The sequence below is a fragment of the Scyliorhinus torazame genome, chromosome 3 (genome assembly GCF_047496885.1).
Source record: "Scyliorhinus torazame isolate Kashiwa2021f chromosome 3, sScyTor2.1, whole genome shotgun sequence".
Lineage (NCBI taxonomy): Eukaryota > Metazoa > Chordata > Chondrichthyes > Carcharhiniformes > Scyliorhinidae > Scyliorhinus > Scyliorhinus torazame.
This window is the reverse complement of record NC_092709.1, coordinates 72425309-72449441: the sequence shown is the minus strand read 5'-3', so window position 1 is coordinate 72449441 and position 24133 is coordinate 72425309.

Genomic DNA, 24133 nt, shown 5'->3' with positions numbered 1-24133 from the left:
ATTGTTTCTTATTCTTTTGCAGAGCTTATCTAATTATTATATGTTCTTATTTTTACAGTTCTCTAAATGTTGTGGAGACCAGCAAGAAGCAGAAAAGAGCAGCGGTGGCTAGATCAGCAGGGAGGATAACAGAGCAGTGAGAGCAGTGAGTGTGAAGCTGTGAGGATAAACGCGTGGTGACAGCAGCGAAATGGAGAGTCAGAGATCTGATGCGATGCATCAGAGCCCACCCACCACAATCAGCACAGGGACACCGAATAAAGATGCTCCACCTAAACGGATTGTTTGCTGTGTGTAAGAAGTTCGGATATTGGGAGGGTGCAACGTGTCAGCCAGTGGATTGGAGGGGCGGGTTTGAGAATTTGAGGTGTGACAGGCGGAGCTGATGTCAAGAGAGAGGTGGTGGCTTCCCCTTGCAGCTCGTTGGGTGTCATTGGTCTTCTTCCGACATTGGACAGCGGCCCTCCTCGTCATGCTGCCCGCACTGACAGCCGCACCCATCGCCTCCCAGGCGACATTGCTAAATTTCTAAACCTGTTACTGGCGCCCTTGGGGGAACATGGTGCCCTGCCTCTCATCTACAACGTCGAGAAGCCTGGCTAGGTCGGCATCCCCAAAGCAAGGAGCAGGACTGTCGCTGCCATGTTTGTGTGTTGACTGGGAGTGAATGGTGAGGGAGCGTTTAAAAGCAGCTCGCCCTTCCCCTTGTTAGCGGTGAGCTGCTGAGGCCCGAGTCAGCAAATCAGACAGCAAGGGAGCGAGGGAGCCAGTAATGTCAAGAATCTCGTGGGGGATCATTTTTGGCACTGAATGCCATTGAACATGGGCCGCAAACTTGCCAATGCAGCTGTCGTTAAACTCCCTGCCAAACGCACCCAAAACCAGACTTTAAAATTGGTTCACTGAATCATGCCCCAAGTGCTCCCGCCGGGAGTGAGGTTTGCACTTCCATTGGGGGTGCTTTGCTGTAACGAGTCAATCTGGGCCAGCACTCGGCTGCCGCTTTTTGAGAGCAATTACCAGTCCAGTGGGCAAAGTAATCGCTGGGGGCAGAATTAGCAGAAACAGCCTGACAGCTGGAGCTGTTTTTAAGCGCTCCACTTATCACACACTCACTGCTGTGGCGAAAATGTCCTCCCCCCTCACCCCCCCAACCACCACCGAATTTGAGTGTCCAAGGTGGATCCACATCTCCTTGCCAGTGAGGAGAGGAAGGACACCCTCTTCAGGGTGAGCTGCAAACTCAAGCCTGTCCTCCTGATCAGCGTCTGGGAGGAGGTGGCAGAGGCGGCAACGCTGCCAGCCTCATCAAGAGGACAGGGTTGGTTATCCGGAGGGGTGAGTCACTGGTAAGGCCTCTTCCCTGCAAGGGAACCAGGAAGGGTTCCATAGGCCACGGTGCAGGTGTCCTTTGGTTGGGGTGAACTCTGCTGATCCCCTGCTTCCTTTTCAGTGGGTCAGCGCTTCTGAGGAGTGCCAATACCTGGTGGGCCCCTGATTGAACTTGGCCATGGCCACCCTGTTGATGATACAGCTGGGTGTCCAGAAGGGTGGCCTGGATGGGCTCCCAGAAGACCAGAGGCTCCCTGAATGTTCAAAAGGCATAGGCAGTAGTCAGCAGTGTGAGCAGCCTGGAGCCTGTAAGTATCACAAAAGGGGTCAGTTTAAAACACATACTGCAACAATGACGGTCTGTGCCAGGCCACCCCAATCCCAAAGAGGACTCCCCGAGTCCACGGACTTGGCACCAAATTGTTCGCCACAATTGCCCCAGCTCAGGCAACCACCCCCCAGCAAGCCTGACAATTTTTGAGGCCTTTTTAGAGATTTTCTAGCCTCCTGCTCCCCCTCTGCAGTCATGGTGCCCAGGCTCCGCTTGTAAATGATAGAAGACAGAATTCCTACATTACAGAAAGAAGCCATTCAGCCCATCGATTCTGCACCGACTCTTTGAAAGACCACCCTACTTAGGCCCTAGCCCTCGCCCTGCAACCTCACCCTAAGGGGCAATTTAGCTTGTCCAATCCACTCAATCTGCACATCTTTCGAATGTGGGAGGAAACCCATGCAGAAACGGGGAGAATGCACAAACTCCACTCACACAATCACCCGAGGTGGGAATCAAACCTGGGTCCCTGGCACTGTGAGGCAGCAGTGCTAACCACTGTGCTGTAGCAATTCACGCCCACTAGACATTTTTTTCCCTTTCACCCAATTCTCTTGTCCGACTACGATTCTTGCTTCTGGCGTCATGAAGCGGAGAATCCAGCCCTATATATAAAAGCTGCCTTCATGCCTGCTTGCTTCTACAATGGCTCTGTCCAACACTACACTGACCCCGAGGTGCGGGTCATGTGTTCTCTTACACCAAAAGCGGTACTGCGTTCAGACCAGCATTAGTCTTTTATGCGTCACACCCTTGTACTACAGAGAGTAACTCACCTCCTGATTCCTCAAAGCCTGTCCACCACCTACAAAGCACAAGTCAGGAGTGCAATGGAATTCTACCCACTTACCTGGATTAGTGCAGCTCCAACGACAAGGACATCCAGGACAAGGCAGCGCAATTGTTGGCTCCCCTTCCACAATCATGCACTCCCTCCAACACCCAGTGGCAGCAGTGTGTACCATCTAGAACAGTGCTTTTCAAACTTTTTTTGCCTGCGACCCATTTTTACCAACCTGCCGTCCTTCAGGACCCACGGTGGCCGATCTTCACAACCCACCATTTTCACTTCCCTTTGATGTGATCGGTGAGCCTGCTTGGCCCTCATGATCTCACTTACCTTGTTATTCAATGTTACATTTCGGATAATGACTCCAGCTGGTGATTTAAAACCTCACTGCATCCGTTGCAAAAAATAAAACCGTTTGTCCTTGAACTCGCCATGCCAAATGTCATTGATGTTTTGAGGGTTTTAAACTTTCAGTTGCCAGTACTTCCCTCCATAGAACACACATGAACTTTGAATCCTGGTTTGCATTGGCACAATTAATAAACCCATACCTCAAGTAGTCATCTTTGTTTTATAAATTTAGAGTACTCAATTCTTTGTTTCCAATTAAGGGGTAATTTAGCGTGGCCAATTCACCTACCCTTCACATCCTTTTGGGTTGTGGGGGTGAGACCCATGCAGACATGGGGAGAGTGTGCAAAATCATCACGGACAGTGACCCGGGGCCGAGATTGAACCCAGCTCCTCGGCGCCATCAGGCAGCAGTGTTAACCACAGCGTCACCATTCTGTCCTTCTCAAGTAAACATCTTTGTGCTGTTTTGTTCCTGTTTTCAGCTCCTTCTTCATGTGTTGTTCACCAGAGGCCCTGAAGTTCACACCAGCATTGCTGGCAGCTGGCAGCAAAATGGAGGAATCTCCCTCGCGCCCAGAACAAGGGACATCAATGTGACCTGCTCTCTGCCACCGCTCCAGGCAGAAAGACTCCAGTGATTTAAAAAATAAATAAATCTGTTTCTGGGTCAGTGTTCTGCCCCGCTGGGCTCTGGGCCTGCGCATTCTGAAAGCCGGCATTTTTAAAAGCCAGCCGCGCTGTTGGACGCTACTTCTTGCAATCGGGAATGCCAAGACGCTTGGCGCCCCAACACCTCCCAACACCTGCTCACAACCCATCCGTGGGTCACGACTGATCTACAAGATGCATTGCAGGATCTCACCAAGGCTCCTTAGACAGCACCTTTCAATTTGCGGACTTCATTATCGAGAAAAAGATGGGCAGCAGATCCACAACAACTTGCAAATTCGCCTCCAAACCACACATCACCATGACTTGGAACTATATCTCTGTTCCTTCACTGTCACTGGGTCAAAATACTGAAACTCCTTTTGTAAGAGAACTATGGGTGTACCTACATCCGATGCACGGCAGTGGTTCAAACTATTCACCACCAACTTCTCAAGGACAATTAGAGATGGGCAATAAATGGTGGCCCATTTCCTTGATGGCCGACTCTGGCCAGACAAAAATATACACACTTCCCTTCCTCTGATTTTTCTGGCCCATCTCCCAATGGAGGAGCCTGCAGAACCAATTCAGTGCAGTAAACCCTGGAGGGACCAGCATAGGGAACCCACACAGAAGCAACATCCTCTTTTTATGAAAATACAAATGAGGAGCAGGAGAGGACCACTCGGCCCCTCGAGCCTGCTCCGTGATGCAATAAGATCACGTCTGATCTGATTGTATCATCAACCCCACATTCTTGCCTACCCTGCTAACCTTTAAGCCTCTTTACCTCTTTGGTAATCAAGAATCTATCTGGCTCTGCCTTCAAAATATTCAAAGACTCTGCTTCCCCTGCCTTTTGTGGAAGAGAGTTCGAGAAACTCATGACCCTCTGAGAGGGAAAGATTCTCCTCATCTCTGTCTCAAAAGAGCGATCCCTTATTTTTAAAAAGTTATCTCAATGGAAATTGCTGCTGTATTCTGTAAGTAAAGAGTTTAAATGTTCCAAAGCTTCTTTGAAAAGCTACAGAGAAAAGGTAAGTGTGAAAGGAGGTAGGGTGGGTATGAGGTTAGGTTAGGTGAGCGAGTTTGGTGGCAGGCGTGTAATTGGGTTAGGAGTAGTCATCGGGTCAGGAGAGGTTTTCAGGTTAGGATTAATTAGGTTATGTTAGGGAGGAGTCAGATTGCATGGGGGGCACGTGTATTTGACGAATGTGATATAAAATAGTTACTTTAGAGATATTAGTTACTGTAATGTAGAGATAGGCCAGTCTCATCCTGGTGAGTTCACAGACAAAGGATTTCAGACCGCATGGCAAAGCAAGGAGGAGGTGTGTCCACCAAAGGAGGAGAAAAGGATGCTGGGTAATAGGGGCCAGAGGAAGGGATTGGAAGTGAGCCAATTAGAATGTATGGCCAGGTCAGGAGGGGTATAGGATGACCTATGGGAATCGTGTATGTGAAACTTGATGCCAGTTGTGTGAGTAGTAGAGATCCCTTTGTCCTACAGACTCACTTGATTCCGGAGGTGTAGGAAGCAAGATGTGCTTTGTATCGCTGTGAATTGAGAAAGACTTGCAAGTCAAATAAAATAACTAATGCTGTACCTGCAAATCCATCTCGACTTTTATTGAGGCCAGACTGACGGGTAAAGAAATTTGGGATTTCACATTTGGTGCCTGAAACCCAGGATTTCTCAAGACGGTTCTGACCAACTGCGAAATCAGAATTAGACTGATTATGAACAGGAGGATGGGAAAAAGGGGCCCACAATGTACAGCTGGAAAATGACCGCGCATTGATTTTTCCCCTCTTCTTATCGTCTGATTAGTCTGGTCACTCGCAGTTGGTACGGAAAGATCGTCTCGACGAAATCAAAGGTCAGTCTGGGGATTAGAAATTTAATTGATGGGATTTCATATTGTTGATTCGGCTTGGGTTAGGTTTTGGGTTGATGTAACATCTAAAACGATGATTCAATTCCATGTATAAGTGTTTTAAAGACTGATGTGACTTCAGCAGATGAAGGTTCAGTTAAGTAAGTGTTTTAAAGACTAATGTGACTTCAGCAGATGAAGGTTCAGTTAAGTAAGTGTTTTAAAGACTGATGTGACTTCAGCAGATGAAGGTTCAGTTCAATGAGTGTTTTTAAATCTGAAGATGATTCAATTCCATGTGTGAGTGTTTTAAATCTATAGTTGATTAAGCTAAAATTGTACCCATGGACTGTAGTGGCGAAAAACGCAGTTCTGAGGACTAGTTGAGATTATGGGGAATTCCTTGGATAGCACAAATGATCCAGGCATGCCACTGCAAATATTATGCGATATGTATCCGGATAAAGCAAAAGATTTCAGGAAAATGTCAGCAACGTTAAAAAGTAAAATGGGTGATGAATGGCCACTAGGGGGCACCAAAGACCTAGAGATTATTAAGAAAATTCAGGGACACATCTGGAAAAAGTGTCAAAGTGTGAAAGCAAAAGAATTAATTGGATTATGGAGACAATATTGTCAAGAGGAAAGAGATAAGATCATGTTATCAAGTTGGCAGGATAATGCCTTTAAAATGGGAATTCCAATTAGTGAACAGGGTAACCAAAAAACATTACAGGTCTTGAAAAAGGAATGTGCATTCAAAAAACGCACAAGTAAAGACAGGAAAGGCTCAGGTCAAACAAAAGATGGGCTACGTAGTTCAATGGCTGGCCTTGAATTTACAGAAAATGACCAATTCGATGATTTGAAAATGTCAGCAAAGGTTACGACTGCACCTGTAGCATTGTCTGCACTAATTCCAGAACCACCAGAGTATAATAATTTATATCCAGTCACTGCTCCCCAGATTCCAATCATGCTAGTCGCTCCAGCCCTTTTGGTTGATAGCGTGGGTCCCGATTTACCATCTTCACGATCAGTAGGGGAAGAGGAGCTCTGTTCCACAAGCCCAGTTAGCTCTAGGACCCGATCTCGGACAGCGAGAGACGGGCTTGATCCTAACCAGAAACAATTAAGCATACCACCTAAATCCCTTCAGACCAAGGGGAAACCGCAAATTTCGAGAACAAAGGGAGATGCCAGGGATGATTCTGAAGAGAAAGAACTCCCTCTAGTGACAGGGAGGGACGTCGAAGTCTTGGAAGAATCAGAGGAAATAGCTAGAGTGCCCCCTGGTGAGACTCGGAGACAGTTGTCGATTAGGAAGATACCAAACCCTGACGCGGTGACTGCCGGGGCCCAGCCCACGATAGACGTTTATTTCCCATGGACACCAAGTGAGATGATGGCTATTATGGCTACAATCCCAGATAGAAAAAAATCTCCTGCTGCTTTTGTGGATTCCCTGAGAACTACCATCTCAATTTATCACGCTGATTCTAGGGACCTCTGGGCCCTAGTCCAGCAGGTTTTAACCCCAGCAGAGTACCGCAATTATCTTAATCACTTGAATTATGCTAGCCACACCGCACTTCAGCAAGCCCATGCATTAGACGACGATAGACGGACACAAATCCTGAATGCGTTGAATAGCACATTTCAAAAGCCCATAAATATTTCTGCTATTTTAGACCTAAAACCTAAGAAGATTGAAGAGCCAGAGGAATTTCTGGAACGTTTTAATGAAATCTACCGTGGGCAGTCAGGCGATTTGCCATATCAAAATGGTCAGAATTCCCCTCAATATTGTGCTATGTTAATGCATTGCCGACCACCTTCCGTGGCTACTGCTGTGAAATGTAATAACATGAATTGGACAGAGAACGACCCTTCCCAGATGGCAAGGGCAGTCAGATTTTATTGGAAGGAGGGTGTAGGCCAGGAAGAAGGCTCAGTTACAAAGGTTAAGACTGAGTATGTAATGAAAAAGGATGACCTGCGACCCCAACAAGCGGCAGAAATGGTAGCTTACCAGCTGGAGCCCCAATATTGTGACTTTGGGTGGGTGGATCAGCGAGGGGGAGGATATCAAACCCACCCAAAGGGACCCTCAGCTCCTTTTTATGGCCCACCGTATGCACCAACAGCTTTACAACCGCCGCCCCCTCTGAGGGGCCATTGGTCTACTGGGAGAAGAGGACGGGGCAGATATAGAGGGAGCAATGCATGTTTTAATTGCGGCCGTGCAGATCACTGGCAATAGGAATGCCCCTTTGAAAGACAGGCAGCAGAAGGAGACTACCCGACCCAAAGGAGGGGGTACCCACCAAGGGGAGGACAGACGAGATACACAGACTTCTCCCAGGCAAACCCTTTCCCAACACAGGATTGACTAGCTAATTTAGTCATAAGGACTCTCCAATCGGACAGGGAACCTATGACCTCTCTGCAGATAGGAGATCAACATCACTCATTTGTAATCGACACTGGAGCAGCCATGTCTTCTGTGCAATCAGAACTTTGACTACCACTATCCGACCACACGCAGCAATTGTCGGGGTTCCAAGGACAGGTGTGTGAGTATCCTATTTCTGAACCTGTGACAGTCACTTACGAGAATAAGTCTGCAGATCATCAGTTTGTAGTGACTACTGGATTGGACTGTAACTTGTTGGCCCGAGATTTACTGTGTATCTTCCAGTTACAGCTAGAGTGCGGAGACGAGGGGGTAACGGTTAAATCATGGAGGATGAGACAACAGTGCTATATTTCTATCACCCCCCAGTGGTGGACGTTAGACATTGAACATTCACTGCATCAAGTTACCCTGGCCTATGACAGAACTGGACAAAACAGGGAGTTGGAGGACAAATACCGGCCATTAATTGGGACCGAATGGCCAGTCAAGGTTACAGCCACAGTCACGGGAAAAGAAGGTACAGCCGATTTTGTTACAATACCACCACATTTATGGCCACAGTCAGCTTCGGTAAGCCCTCATATTACACGTCAGGTCCACGACCAGTACCATGCCAGGAATCTGGGGCCTATGGTAAGGAGGGCCGTGGATCATTCGGATCCAACCGAGTACGCACTTCAAGTCACGCCGGACGGCACTGCCATAAAATATTTTGAGGTCCCTGAAACGATTAACACTCGACTGCAGCATCACAGGGGACATGATGTTTTGGAATATGTCAATCCACAGGTCTGGGCGGAATACCCATCACAAGTGGGAAAGACAAATGTTACACCTATTAAGGTAATGATTAAGGATCATGTAAAGCTGCCTTCCATTCGGCAATACCCCCTGAAATCCCAAGCTGCTCCGTCTATAGACAAATTAATTCAAGAGCTGTTGAAACAGGGTATTTTGGTCCCTTGCCAATCAGAATGTAACACCCCCATACTTGCTGTGCCTAAACCAGCCAAACCAGACCAGTACCGATTAGTACAGGATTTACGTTCAATCAATGCCATCGTACAGCCGTTACATGCTCTCGTCCCTAACCCTGCCCACATACTGGCTCAAATTCCAGCTCGAGCCCAGGTCTTCGCCATAATTGACCTTCAGCACTCCTTCTTTGCCCTCCCACTTGCAACTGAAAGCCAATATTTGTTTGCCTTCACTTACAATGGACAGCAGTATACCTGGACCCGACTGCCACAGGGGTTCGTCAACTCACCTACACTCTTCTCCAGATGTCTGCAGACCCAACTCAAGGCCTTGACATTGGAGCATGGTTCCACTCTCGTACAGTATGTAGATGACATATTGGTAGCAAGTCCTGACGAGCCCAGTAATAGGGATGATGTGATCCAGTTATTAAACCACCTATCCTCGTTGGGTTATGTTGTCTCACAATCAAAGGTCTTGGTGGCTCAGAGAAAGGTTAAGTTCTTAGGAGTTTTACTTACAGCCACAGAAAGAAGTCTCGAACCCAGTAGGATTGAACCAATATGCCAATTCCCCGCCCCTACAATAGCCAAGGAGGTTCATCATTGGCTGGGTATGGTGAATTATTGTCGGCAGTGGATGCCAAACATCGCTGTCTATACAAAGCTGCTGATGCCTTACACTAGTGAAGGGGGAGCTTTACTCTTACCACCGAGGCACTCGAAGCCTTCCGTTGCCTGAAGCAGGCCTTGTTACAAGCACCGGCCCTCGGGAGGCCCTTGTACGACCGACCATTCCAGATATACTGTACTGTTCTGGAAGGATGTTCAACAGCGGTACTCACCCAGCAATATGGGGACAAGCACCGGCCCATAGCATATTACTCTTCCAAACTCGACCCAGTGGCGTTGGGCCACCCTGTTTGCACCCAGATCTTGGCAGCGATATACAATAGTTTGCAAGCTGCTGCCAATATCACTCTCCAACAGGATATTATGGTATATAGCTCCCACTCGGTAATCGCACTATTGGGGCAACTTCAAACTCAACATCTTACCGCAGCTCGTCAGAATAGGTATGAGATATACCTTTTGAACAATCCACGTCTGACATTTAAATACTGTACCACTATCAATCCAGCCTGTTTTCTTAGTGGTCCCCCTGTCCATGAAGACGCACCTGGCCACGACTGTTTAGCCTTGAATCAGGAAACTACAACAATAAGGGACGATCTGAGTGATATTCCGTTAGAACAACCTGACATGATTATGTATGTTGATGGCAGTGCATTAGTAAGCCCCACTGGCCGGAGATTGTCTGGTTATGCAATCGTAGAACAGGATGGTCTGATTCTAGAAGCGGCAGCTTTCCAGACCCCTTATTCAGCCCATCAAGCCAAACTTTTTGCCCTCACCCGTGCATGTATACTTGGGGTAGATCGTCAGGTAAATATTTTCACTGACTCCCGATACGCTTTCGGGGTAGTTCATGACTTCGGACAACTCTGGAAGAATAGGGGATTCCTTGCCTCGGCAGGCACGGAAATATCTCACCGGGGTTTAGTTAATGACCTACTGCAGGCCCTCCTTATGCCTGCGCAGATTTCCGTTATTAAATGCGCTGCCCACACAAATGGTAAGACCCCAGTTGACGTTGGTAATGAACAAGCAGATTGTGCAGTGCGGACAGCCACGCAAATTCAGCAAGTGATGGTGCCTAAAATGTTAAGTCAGACTGTGGTAGTATGTATTGGGGGTCATGTGGCACTGGAAGCCCTAATGTCATTGGCTGACAGATCCCGGGTCCTGGTTGGCCGTTGACCTCTAGCTCCGCCCTGAAGGCGGAGTATAAGAAGCCGGAGTCTTCCCCCGCAGGCCAGTTTACTATCGAGCTGCGGGGGAACAGACACGCTTAATAAAGCCTCATCGACTTCACTCTATTCGTCTCACGGAGTCTTTGTGCGCTACAATTTATTAAGCGTGCCTAACAAGGACTATGGAGCTCAGGATCATTCCGGAATGCCTGAGGATCAGCCCCCACGCAGTGAACGCGGCAGCAGCCTTCAAGCACTGGCAGACTTGCTTCGAGGCCTACCTCAGAACGACCACCGGCCGGGTCACAGAAGACCAAAAACTGCAGGTCCTGCACTCGAGGGTGAGCACGGAGATTTTCTCCCTCATCGAAGACTCGGAGGACTTCCAGACGGCGTTCGCAGCACTGAAAAGTCTCTATGTCCGCCCAGTTAACCAAATCTACGCTCGCTACCAGCTCGCGACGAGACGGCAAGCTCCCGGAGAATCGATGGACGAATTCTACGCCGCGCTGCTGATTTTGGGACGAGCCTGCAGCTGCCCGTCGGTGAACGCAAACGAACACACGGACATGTTAATGCGCGATGCTTTTGTGGCAGGTATGCAATCCTCCCAAATCCGCCAAAGACTTCTAGAAAAAGAGTCGCTAGGACTCTCAGAGGCACGGGCCCTAGCAGCCTCCCTAGACGTGGCCGCGCGTAATACCCGCGCCTACGGCCCCAACCGCGCGGCAACCCATTGGGCCCCGTACGTACCCGTTGCGGCAAACCCCCTACCCCCCCCCCGGACACCCCACAGGCTTGCGCGGTCCAAACGCTGAGTCGCACCGGGGGCGCCCGCTGTTATTTCTGCGGCCAGTCGAAACACCCCCGACAGCGCTGCCCGGCCCGCGCAGCTATCTGCAAAAGCTGCGGGAAAAAGGGCCACTATGCGGTTGTGTGCCGGCCCCGCGAGGTCGCCGCTGTCCCGGGAGCACAGGGAGCCCTGCAAGCAGTTTACGCGCCCCAACCCCCCCAGCACGCCATGTACGACCCGCAGGCGCAGCCTCTCTGGGTCCCGACCACCGCGGTCCCGGGAGAACTGGGAGCTCTGCACGCCGCTTACGCTCCCCAACCCCCCTCCCCGCAGCTCATGTATGACCCGCCGCCGGCGCTACCGCTTTGGGTCCCGGCCAACACTCTCCACGGAGAGGAGGGAGTTTTGCGCGTCCCTAATGCCACCCTAACCCCCACCCCGCGCCCCACGCCTGACCCGCCGGCGCCACCTACTTGGGCCCCGACCACCGCTGTCCCCGGTGAGGGAGCTCCGCGCGGTCCTAGCGCTCGCGGTCCTAGCGCTCCCCAGCCCCCCCAGCACACCATGTGCGACCCGCAGATGCCGCCATTTTGGGTCCCGGCCACCACGAGGGGAGGAGGGGCGCCGATGTGCGACCCGCAGACGCCGCCATTTTGGGTCCCGGCCACCACGAGGGGAGGAGGGGCGCCGCCATCTTGGACCGCCCCAGACCTGTACGACGCGTGGGGGCGGCCATTTTGTCCACCCCCGCCGCCATCTTGTGACCCCCCAGCCATGTGCGATGTATGGGGGCGGCCATTTTGTCCATCCCCGACTCCATTTTGGACGGCAACAACGGACCCCACTCCAGTACTACAACCACGTCTCGCTTCAATTACGCTCGATCAAGCTCGGCCCCGGACACTCCAGACGACGACGACAACGGTGCTAATAAACGGCCACAAGACGCCATGCCTAATCGACTCCGGGAGCACGGAGAGCTTTATACACCCTGACACGGTAAGACGCTGTTCCTTGACCACCTATCCCAGCGCACAAAAGATTTCCCTAGCTGCAGCATCCCACTCCGTACAGATCCAGGGATTCTGCATAGTTACCCTAACGGTGCAGGGGAGGGAGTTCAAAAACTACAAACTAAACGTCCTTCCCCAACTCTGTGCCCCCACCTTGCTGGGATTAGATTTCCAATGCAATCTACAGAGCCTTACGTTCAAATTCGGCGGCCCAATACCCCCACTCACTATCTGCGGCCTCGCAACCCTCAAGGTGCAACCCCCGTCCTTGTTTGCGAACCTCACCCCGGATTGCAAACCCGTCGCCACTAGGAGCAGACGGTAAAGCGCCCAGGACCGGACCTTCATTCGGTCCGAAGTCCAGCGGCTACTAAAGGAGGGCATAATCCAGGCCAGCAATAGTCCCTGGAGAGCGCAGGTGGTAGCAGTGAAGACAGGGGAGAAACAAAGGATGGTCATTGACTATAGCCAGACCATCACCAGGTACACACAACTAGACGCGTACCCTCGCCCCCGCATATCCGACATGGTCAACCGGATTGCCCAATATAAAGTCTTCTCCACCGTGGACCTCAAGTCCGCCTACCATCAGCTCCCCATCCGCCCAAGTGACCGCACGTACACAGCCTTCGAGGCAGACGGGCGATTATACCATTTCCTACGGGTCCCTTTTGGCGTCACAAACGGGGTCTCGGTCTTCCAACGGGAGATGGACCGAATGGTTGATCAACATGGGTTGCGGGCCACGTTCCCGTATCTCGACAATGTAACCATCTGCGGCCACGATCAGCAGGACCACGACGCCAACCTCCAAAAATTCCTCCAGACTGCCAAAGCCTTGAACCTCACGTACAACGAGGACAAGTGCGTTTTTAGCACCGATCGGCTAGCCATTCTGGGCTACGTAGTGCGCAATGGGATAATAGGCCCCGACCCCGAACGTATGCGCGCACTCATGGAATTTCCCCTCCCGCACTGCCCAAAAGCCCTGAAACGCTGCTTGGGGTTCTTTTCATACTACGCCCAGTGGGTCCCCCAGTACGCAGACAAGGCCCGCCCCCTAATACAGACCACGACCTTCCCTCTGTCGACAGAGGCTTGCCAGGCCTTCAGCCGCATCAAAGCGGATATCGCAAAGGCCACGATGCGCGCCATCGACGAGTCCCTCCCCTTCCAGGTCGAGAGCGACGCCTCCGACGTAGCTCTAGCGGCCACCCTTAACCAAGCGGGCAGACCCGTGGCCTTTTTCTCCCGGACCCTCCACGCCTCAGAAATCCGCCACTCTTCAGTAGAAAAGGAAGCCCAAGCCATAGTGGAAGCTGTGCGACATTGGAGGCATTACCTGGCCGGCAGGAGATTCACTCTCCTCACGGACCAACGGTCGGTAGCCTTCATGTTCGATAATGCACAGCGGGGCAAAATCAAAAACGACAAGATCTTAAGGTGGAGGATCGAGCTCTCCACCTTCAACTATGAGATTTTGTATCGTCCCGGAAAGCTGAACGAGCCGTCCGATGCCCTATCCCGCGGCACATGTGCCAACGCACAAATTAACCGCCTCCAAACCCTCCACGAGGACCTCTGCCACCCGGGGGTCACTCGGTTTTACAACTTCATCAAGTCCCGCAATCTCCCATACTCTTTAGAGGAGGTCCGTACAGTCACAAGGGACTGCCACATCTGCGCGGAATGCAAGCCGCATTTTTTCAGGCCAGATGGAGCGCACCTGATTAAGGCTTCCCGCCCCTTTGAACGCCTCAGTCTCGATTTCAAAGGGCCCCTCCCCTCCACCGACCGCAACGCATATTTTCTTAATGTGGTGGACGAATACTCCCGCTTCCCTTTTGCCATTCCCTGTTCTGACATGACCGCGGCCACAGTCATTAAAGCCCTGAACAGCATCTTCACACTGTTCGGTTACCCCGCTTACGTCCACAGCGACAGGGGGTCCTCTTTCATGAGTGACGAGCTGCGCCAGTTCCTGCTCTGCAAGGGCATAGCCTCAAGCAGGACGACCAGCTACAACCCCCGGGGGAACGGGCAAGTAGAGAGGGAGAATGGCACGGTCTGGACGGCCGTCCTACTGGCCCTACGGTCCATGGACCTCCCAGTTTCATGGTGGCAGGAGGTCCTCCCGGACTCTCTCCACTCCATCCGGTCGTTATTATGTACGAGCACTAATCAAACGCCTCATGAGCGTCTCCTTGTTTTCCCTAGGAGGTCCTCCTCTGGAACGTCGCTGCCGACCTGGCTGGCGGCCCCAGGACCCATCCTGCTCCGAAAGCATGTGCGGGCACATAAGGCGGACCCGTTGGTCGAAAGGGTTCACCTCCTCCACGCGAACCCCCAGTACGCCTACGTGGAGTACCCCGACGGCCGACAGGACACGGTCTCCCTGCGGGATCTGGCGCCCGCCGGCAACACGCACACACCCCCGACACCATCAACCCAACCCCCCCCCCTTCCTGCCACCACCGCACCCCGCGACCGCCCCCTTCCCAGGAGGATCGGTTCCCCTCCCCTCAGCACCGACCAAGAATAAAGCCCAAGCTGAAACCGTAAGGCTCCTGGAGGCGACAACACCGGTACAAGCACCACCACCACCGGGGCTGAGGCGATCGACATGGACGACCAGACCACCCGACCGACTCGTGGCGTCGATCTAAAACTAAATATGGACTTTTCACAAGAACATTTTGCTTTTCTTCCCATACCATCTGTAAATAGTTGCAACAGGACAAAATTGTACTATACTGTATTGCCTTGTGAATGTTTTTTTTCCTCCCAGGACCAGCCCTGTAAACCCTTTCCACCATACGAAGCGTCACCCCGCCGGGTTCATTTTTGACAAGGGGTGAATGTGGTAGTATGTATTGGGGGTCATGTGGGACTGGAAGCCCTAATGTCATTGGCTGACAGATCCCGGGTCCTGGTTGGCCGTTGACCTCTAGCTCCACCCTGAAGGCGGAGTATAAGAAGCCGGAGTCTTCCCCCGCAGGCCAGTTTACTATCGAGCTGCGGGGGAACAGACACGCTTAATAAAGCCTCATCGACTTCACTCTATTCGTCTCACGGAGTCTTTGTGCGCTACACGGACTAAACGATCTACTATAAATATGTCTGCTTCTGACAAGTCAATGCCAACCATCCAAGACGTCATAAGGTTACAGGAGGACGCTCCTGAGAATGATAAACAAATGTGGAAACGGTTAGGTTGTACATATGATTCTGTTTCCTCTTTATGGACCACGCCAGCACATCAGACTTGTATGTCTGATGTACTGGCTTTATGGGTCACTGAATGTGTATGCGTTGCAACTCATTGTGGGGCTCGGGGGACTAGTGATTTGTTGCTGGACACTTGGTGGCACCCTAAAATGCAGGGGTTGGCCCAGAGTATCAGTAATCGGTGTTTGATTTGTCAGCAATATAACACCGGCAAAGGTATCCCTTGTGGCATGGGGCAAACCCCGTTTGCCAGTGGTCGCTTTGAGACGCTCCAAATGGATTACATTGAGTTGGAAAGGTGTTAATGTTATAAATATGTTTTGGTCATTGTGGATGTGTTCAGCAGATGGGTCGAGGCGTATCCGACTATCGATAATAAAGCTGCTACTGTGGTTAAAGTTTTGATGCGGGAAATCATTCCCCGATACGGTATACCAGCTCAGTTAAGTTCTGATGATGGGCCTCATTTTATTGGACAAATTAACAAGGAGTTTTGCTCCCAGTTGGGCATACGCCAGCAGTTACACTGTGCTTACAGACCGCAGGCGGCCGGGTTGGTTGAGAGACACAATCAGACCCTCAAAACTAAATTGGCTAAATTAAGAGCAGACACGGGACTGACATGGCTTAAGTTGCTCCCCGTTGCCCTCTTCCAGCTGCGGGTTACACCTGCGGGACCGGACCGGCTCTCTCCTGCCGAGATTCTTTATGGCAGGCCTTTTAGAACTCCCTGGAGCCTGCATGCTTCCAGACTGGTTCAGTTTCACCATATGACTGGAGAAATGACCACCTATGTTCTAGCCCACACGCAGGTGCTTAAGGAGCTCCATGGCCAAGTCCGCGCGGCTCACTAGTCATCGCCCCCAGTACCTAGCTCACTTTCAATCCAGCCGGGCAGTTATGTCATGGTCAAAAATTGGACTAGGAAGGGGTCGGAGCCGCGATGGGACGGGCCGTTCCAAGTTCTCCTTACCACCCCCACAGCAGTTAAAGTGGAGGGGCGAAGTGCTTGGGTCCACCTCCATCACTGTAAATTGGGTCCATCTCCACTACTGTAAAAGGTCGGTTACTAACCTGCCTCCCTTCTCCAGTGCTATTTTACAGGTGTGGAATATGATGGGGTGGCTACGCACCGCCTGTGTGATCTACGGTCTCACCTCGCTTGGAGTGTTATTGGCGACGGACATGGAAAAGGGGAATATTATCTACATTTGTAACCCCAACCAATCTACAAGGACATTTCATTTATGCAAAGGTGATGTTCTTCGCTGCCCCCATATACGAGGACATGGTATCGACTCATGGAAGGTCGTCAAAGTTAAGGAGAATGCAGGACTCATGAAGCAATTGCACCGGTCCCGGCAATGGGAAGGGAACATTATATGGACATTGCCTTGTTTTTGGAATACATGTAAATTTGATTTTGGATATTTAAGATTGGTGCGATAAAGGTAACATCAGGCCGTCAGGAGAGCGTAGGAAGAGGCTGTGAGAGAGAGAGGGGGACTAGAGAGAGGACGGGGCGTGTGAGAAGGGAAGTACAGCTAGAACGTAGGTTATCAGGAGATACACTTAATTTAGTTAAAGGCCAAACTGAGGAAAACCCGGGTAGTATGAATCTCTTCTACCAGATTTACCACCACTTGTATGGCCACGGACGGGTTGTCTGCTACCCGAACCCCGCAGCGGTGTCTAGGTTATTTTCTGTTTCACCGCTTTGGGGCACTCCCCAAACGGTGGTTCATTGTCAGCGTTCCGAGCCACCGCCCGAGCAAGTCACTCTTCCTTACGATCCGGGTTCAGCACCACCGGCTATTTGCCTTCCCCTTCCTCGGGATAATTCCCACTCACAGTATGATAGGCTGAAACAGTGGAGGGCGTATGTACCTAGCCACTTCACTCCCAATAGGGATTCCCGGTCGTACGAGAATTGTTTCAGCAGTGAAGGATACGGCTGTTTGCTGGTAGAGGTGGAAACGAATATAACATGTCTGTTCCCCACCTGTACGGACAGGAGGTGTCATATCACCCAGGCGTCTGGCCAATGCGTTTGTTACAACACCACTTGCGTTCCATTGAACGCCGGCCTCCAGCTCCTTTGTGGCTGGGCGAATGTCTCTCATATCACTGTTGGGACTGGGGCTTTCCGCATTGCTAGGCGTCCCGAATGGGCGTTTCGAAGTTGGATAAACTGGGCTACTGGGGGATCCCTACGCAACCGATATACTGATTGTGATGCTAGCCTGCACACGGAGCAAGGATACTACTTTTTATTTAATGGCACAGCGACCAACGTTTTGTCACCCCCATTTCCCCGCCAAATTGCTATTGGGACTCCAGTCCCTACCACAGTCCCCTGCCCCTCGGCGTGGATGCTGCATAATCAGTTAGCACGCCGGGCAGTCTCAGCTGAATTCTGCGAGAACTGGAAAAAACCTCAGGTTCTCGCACCCAACCGGGGCCACTCAGCCGGGTGGGGGATTCTGAGCGTATTGACACTGGGAGGTGTGGGGGGTTCCTTGGCTGTCAGCAATAGGAATTATTTTATTTGCGGCCTTACCATCTTGGGAAATGAAACCTTGGGAGCCCTCGGGCCAATAACCAAGGAATTGTCTCAGCTGCGGTTGTTTGCAATGCAGAACCGGTATGCTCTTGACTATCTTCTGGCCCGTGAGGGTGGGGTATGCGCCATAGTACAGGGCAAGTGTATCATGGGAGTTCAGGACTTGACCGCTAACATCACTAAATTTATGGATCACATACGGGATCACCTGGACGGAATGCAGGATCCTGGCTCTTGGGGTAACTGGGGATTTGGAGGTTGGAAGGACTGGTTGATAAATATGGCCATGTATTTAGTGGTGGCTATCGGCTGCATCTTTGTGGGCCCAGCCATCCTTAAATGTGTGATGGGTAGAATGCGGGGTGCACTGGAACAGATCAACGCCCCTAAAATCTTGGCTGTCAAAATCCATGAGGGTGCAGCAGATGAGGGGGGGCTACGCCAGGAATTGGAAATGCAGCGACGGATCTTTTTAGATGAGGGACCGTAGCTATGGATTGGATAGTTCGGTTATCATGGAATGATAAAAGGAGGGAATGACGAATGTGATATAAAATAGTTACTTTAGAGATATTAGTTACTGTAATGTAGAGATAGGCCAGTCTCATTCTGGTGAGTTCACAGACAAAGGATTTCAGACCGCATGGCAAAGCAAGGAAGAGGTGTGTCCAGCTACGGAGGAGAAAAGGATGCTGGGTAATAAGGGCCAGAGGAAGGGATTGGAAGTGAGCCAATTAGAATGTATGGCCAGGTCAGGAGGGGTATAGGATGACCTATGGGAATCGTGTATGTGAAACCTGATGCCAGTTGTGTTATTAGTAGAGATCCCTTTGTCCTACAGACTCACTTGATTCCAGAGGTGTAGGAAGCAAGATGTGCTTTGTATCGCTGTGAATTGAGAAAGGCTTGCAAGTCAAATAAAATAACTAATGCTGTACCTGCAAATCCATCTCGAATTTTATTGAGGCCAGACTGACGGGTAAAGAAATTTGGGATTTGTCATATTCACTGGGACGGGAGGGACCAAGGCTTGAGGGGTTGGGTCAGGGAGATGGGAGCGATTTGGTAAGGGTTGGGGGTCAGTTGGGTCAGGGTGCTGATCAGGTCAAGGGCTACTCAGATCGGGGTGAGATGTCTGGGGACTGAGGGGTAAGGGTGGGATTCAGGTGGTGGGGTCTAGTCAGATTGGGGCACCAGAGGGAGACGCTGCATCAGGTGGGTTTGGAGGGTCACTGTGCATGACTGTGGAGGGGGGGGGGGGGGCAGCGGAGGGCAGTTATAGTTTCTTGGGTAACTATCCAGGTAAGTAAGTTGGAACTGCCTGAAGAATCTGGCTCTAACTCGAGTTGGAGACTTTTCTCCAGGGTACCAGGGAACAGGGAAATTTCCCATCACAAGTTCAAACTTCCGGGCAATTCCCACAGAATTGCTAGCATATACGTATTGCAAGCATGTAGGTGGGCGGCATGGTAGCACAGTTGTTAGCACTGTTGCTTCATAGCGCCAGGGTCCCAGGTTCGATTCCTGGCTTGGGTCACTGTCTGTGCAGAGTCTGCATGTTCTCCCTGGGTCTGCGTGGGTTTCCTCCGGGTGCTCCGATTTTCTCCCACAAGTCCTGAAAGATGTGCTTGTTAGGTGAATTGGACATTCTGAATACTCCCTCTGTGTTCCTGAACAGGCGCCGCAGTGTGGCGACTAGGGAATTTTCACAGTAACGTCAATGCAGTGTTAATGTAAGCCTACTTGTGACACTAATGAAGATTATTGTTACTCCAATGAGCCTCAACTTTGTTAACCAGCGTATTACGTGATACCATATCAAACACTTGCTTCAAATCCATAAAAATAACATCTATTCTTTATCAAAGCCTTCTCTGCTACTTCATTGAAAAAAATCAATAAAATCTCTCAAACGCGGTCTGCCTTTTGAAATGAAAAATGAAAATGAAAATCGCTTATTGTCACAAGTAGGCTTCAATGAAGTTAATCCATGCTGTCTGCCCTTAATTAACTCAAGACTCTACAAGTGCATTTTAATTTTTCCGTTATTATTCTTTGTAAAGCATTACCTACCACTGATGTCGAACTAACCTGTAGTTACCCGTAATGTCCTTGTACCCTCTCATGAACACTTGTCTCTCTTCAATCTCCTCAATTTCGAGGGAAGATTGGAAGATTATTGCAAACCCTTCCATTATCTCTGTCCCCATTTCCCTAAAGCAACCTAAATTGCAAGCAACTGGACCAGGTAACCTATCCACAAACAACATAATAGGAGCAGAAGGCCATTTGGCCCCTCGAGTCTGCTCGACCAGTCAGTAAGATCATGGCTGATTTGATTGTGGCCAAAACCCCACTTTCCTGCTTGTCTCCATAGCCCTTGACAATCAAACATTTGTCTAACTTGACCTTGAATATATTCAATGACCCAGACTCCCTGCTCTCTATGGAACAGAATTCCGAAGACAACAATCCTCTGAGAAGAAATTTCTCCTCATCTGCATCTTAAATGGGAGACGCCTTATTTTGAAAGTGTAAAATCTAGTTCAAGGTTCCCCCACAAGAGGAAATATCCTCTTACTATCTACCCTGAAAAGCCCCCTCAGAATCTTATAACTTTCAGTAAGATCACCTCTCATTCTTCTAAATTCTTCTATTGGTCCAACCTGCTCAACTCTTCCTCATAAGACAAACCTCCCATCCGAGGAATCAGCTTAGTGAACTTTGTCTGAACTGCTTCCAATGCAAACGTGTCCCTCTAAGGGGACAGAAACTGTACACCATATTCTAACTGTGGCCTCACCAATGCTCTATGCAGTTATAAGAAGACTTCCTCCCCTACTCCATTATTATTAAGGATGTTCATGGACCCTCATTTTTACATAAGTTGCTTAACTATTCACCACTAACAATATGACATAATTCAGAGTTTTAACCCAATCCACAGGTTGTAGGATTGCCTACTTCTGACTTACAGCCTGATACTTTGGTTGTTTAGTGTGCTTATAGTCTTGTGTTGTAACTTTACATAAAATAATAGAATTCCTACAGTGCAGAAGGAGGCCATTTGGCCCATTGAGTCTGAACTGACCTTCTGAAAGAGCAGCCTACCTAGGCCAACTCCCCCACCCTATCCCTATAACCCAATCTAGCCTGCACATCTTTGGACACTATGGGGCAATTTCGCATGGTGAATGCACCTATCCTGCACATCTTTGGACTGTGGGAGGAAACCGGAGCACCCGATGGAAACCCACGGCAACACGGGGAGGAAGAGCAAAATTCACACAGTCACCCAAGGCCGGAATTGAACCTGGGTCTCTGGTACTGTGAGGCAGCAGTGCTAACCGCTGCATCTCATTCTATGGTGCACCTAATGCTATTTTTGGCTTGCTCTTCTGCAGACTTCATTGGTTGAGCATCTGGCTTAATGACGGTGGAGGAATGAGGAATGTATCAGACAATGAGTTTGAAGATTTTGAAGGAGTGCAGCTCTGTGTCTGTTGATGACCCACAATGTCTCATGGGTGTCAAGTTTGAGCTGATATATCTTAAATCTATTCCACTTAGCAGGCTGCAAGCATCACACAAAAATGAAAAGTACTTAGTATTTAGATGGGATTTGGCCTCTATGAAATCAATGCTGTGGGCACGGCTTTCAGTATTGACATTGATAGATGCATTGGTGACAGGGAGATTGTTGAAGACTAGGTCATTTAAAAAAAAAAAATTAGAGTACCCAATTATTTTTTTCCAATTAAGGGACAATTTAGCATGGATAATCCACCTACCCTGCACATCTTTTGGGTTGTGGGGGTGAAACCTACACAGACACGGGGGGGAATGTACAAACTCCACACAGACAGCGCCCCGGGCCGGGATCGAACCCAGGTCCTCAGTACGGTGAGGCAGCAGTGCAAACCACTGCACCACCGTGCCACCCTATTGAAGACTAGGTCATGTGTTTCCCCACTTGCCTCTCACCACCTGCCGCACCTCCAGCAATTATTTCTTTGAGCCAGATTTATCAGTGGTATGATGTCCAAGCCGTGCTTTTAGAAACATAGGGCTGAATTTTGCAAATTCGGCGTGAAGTCTCCAGCTGCACAGCTAGGTTTTATTTCCAGATTATCTGGCCCACACTATCCCCATCACTACCACCGCTCCCACCCCTCTCCATAGTCTCCAACCCCCACCTCAGTGCATGCACAACGTTCCCCTGAACAACCATCAGGGCACCTCCCATGCATAAGGGGAACTCCCAAGGTGGCTCCCCAGAGGTCCCGTCTCTGGCACTGCCAAACTGAAATCTCAATGACGCAAATCTGATAGGGCCCTCTTGTGAGATTCAGCATCGTTTTGGGCTTTGTGCCTGCGGTGAATGGGCCCACTAAGCACCGCCCTGGAAATCTACCAAATTCCTTCTTAAATATATTCAGTGATTTGGTCACCGCAGTCTTCTGTGGTAGAGAATTCCACACTTTTACCACCCTCTGAGTGAATACGTTTCTTCTCATCTCAGTTCTAAATGGCCTACCCCATATCCTGAGACTGTAACTCCTTGTTCTAGACCACCCCCCCACCCCGAACCAGAGGAAAAGAACATCTCTGTATCCAGTCCCTGTCAGAATTTTATACGTTTCAATTAGATCCCATTACATTTTCCTAAATTCCAGTGAATACGAGCCTCGTCGATCCAATCTCTCCTGATATGACAATTCTGCCATACCTGAAATCAGTCTGGTGAACCTTCGCTGCACTCTCTTCATGACACGCATATGCTTTCTTAGATAAGGAGATCAAACTGCACACAATATCCAGTTGTGGTCGCACTAAGGTCATGTACAGATGCAGTAAGACACCCTTGCCCCTGTACTCAATTCCAAGGCCAATATATTATTTGCCTTCCTTGCTGCTTGTTGTACTCACATGCTTGCTTCCAGTAACTGGTGTACAAGGACACCCAGGTTCCTTTTGTCAGCATTTACCGATCTATCACCATTTAAATAATACTCTGCCATTCTGTTTCTCTATCCAAAGTGGATAACTTCATTTTTCTCCAGGTAAAACTGCATCTTCCATGTATTTGCTCAACTTGTCTAAATCCCCTTGAAGCTTCTTAACATCCTCCTCGCCACTTATATTCCCACCACGTTCCATGTCATCAGCAAACTTGGAAACTACTCCCTCATCCAAATCATTTCTGCATATTGTGAAACCTTGGGCCCAAGCACTGATCCCTGCGGGACCCCATTAGTCACTGTCTGCCACTTCTAAAAAGAGCCTGATCGCATTTGGAGGAGAGCGGGAGGGGCCAAATGGGGCTTTGCGCTGGGCGCAAAACAGCATACGGGTCAACCGACACTTAGTATGTTCTGGATCACCTCCGCGTTGCTGTGATTCAGATAATCACATTTATATGAGCCATTTGGCTGCATTCTCCTGGCACCTGGGAGCCACTGGCCGCAGCGGCAAGGTCTCACCCGGGCGCGGATTAGTACTGGTCTCTACAAGCAGAGACCAGATGTGATGGCCCTCCAGGGGTCTCAGAGGCCATTGGAGCCCTCTGGGTGGTCAGGGGCAGGGCAGTACCAAGGTGCTCCCTCTGCCACTCTCGCACCCTTGTAGGAAATGTTTCCTGGGGTTTTTGAGGAAATAACTGGTAGAATAGATCAGGGTGAACCAGTGGGTGTGATGTATTGGGGTTTTCAGAAAGCTTTTAATAAATGCCCACATTAAGGTTACCAGGTGCCAGGGGTTGGGTGACTCATCTGGTGTGAAGCCCGATTTGGGCCTTCCTCATGATGCACCCGGTGTGCTGCAATTGGAACAGGGCGCAATGCGGTGGGGAAATCATACCCTTTGTTTCCTCTGTCTTCTACTTTCGTTTTCTACTTATCTGACTTTCATTCCTATCTTTGTTTCCCTCTCTAGTGTCTCCGTGCTCAGATTCCCATCCCCCTGTCACTCTTGTTTAAACATCCCTCC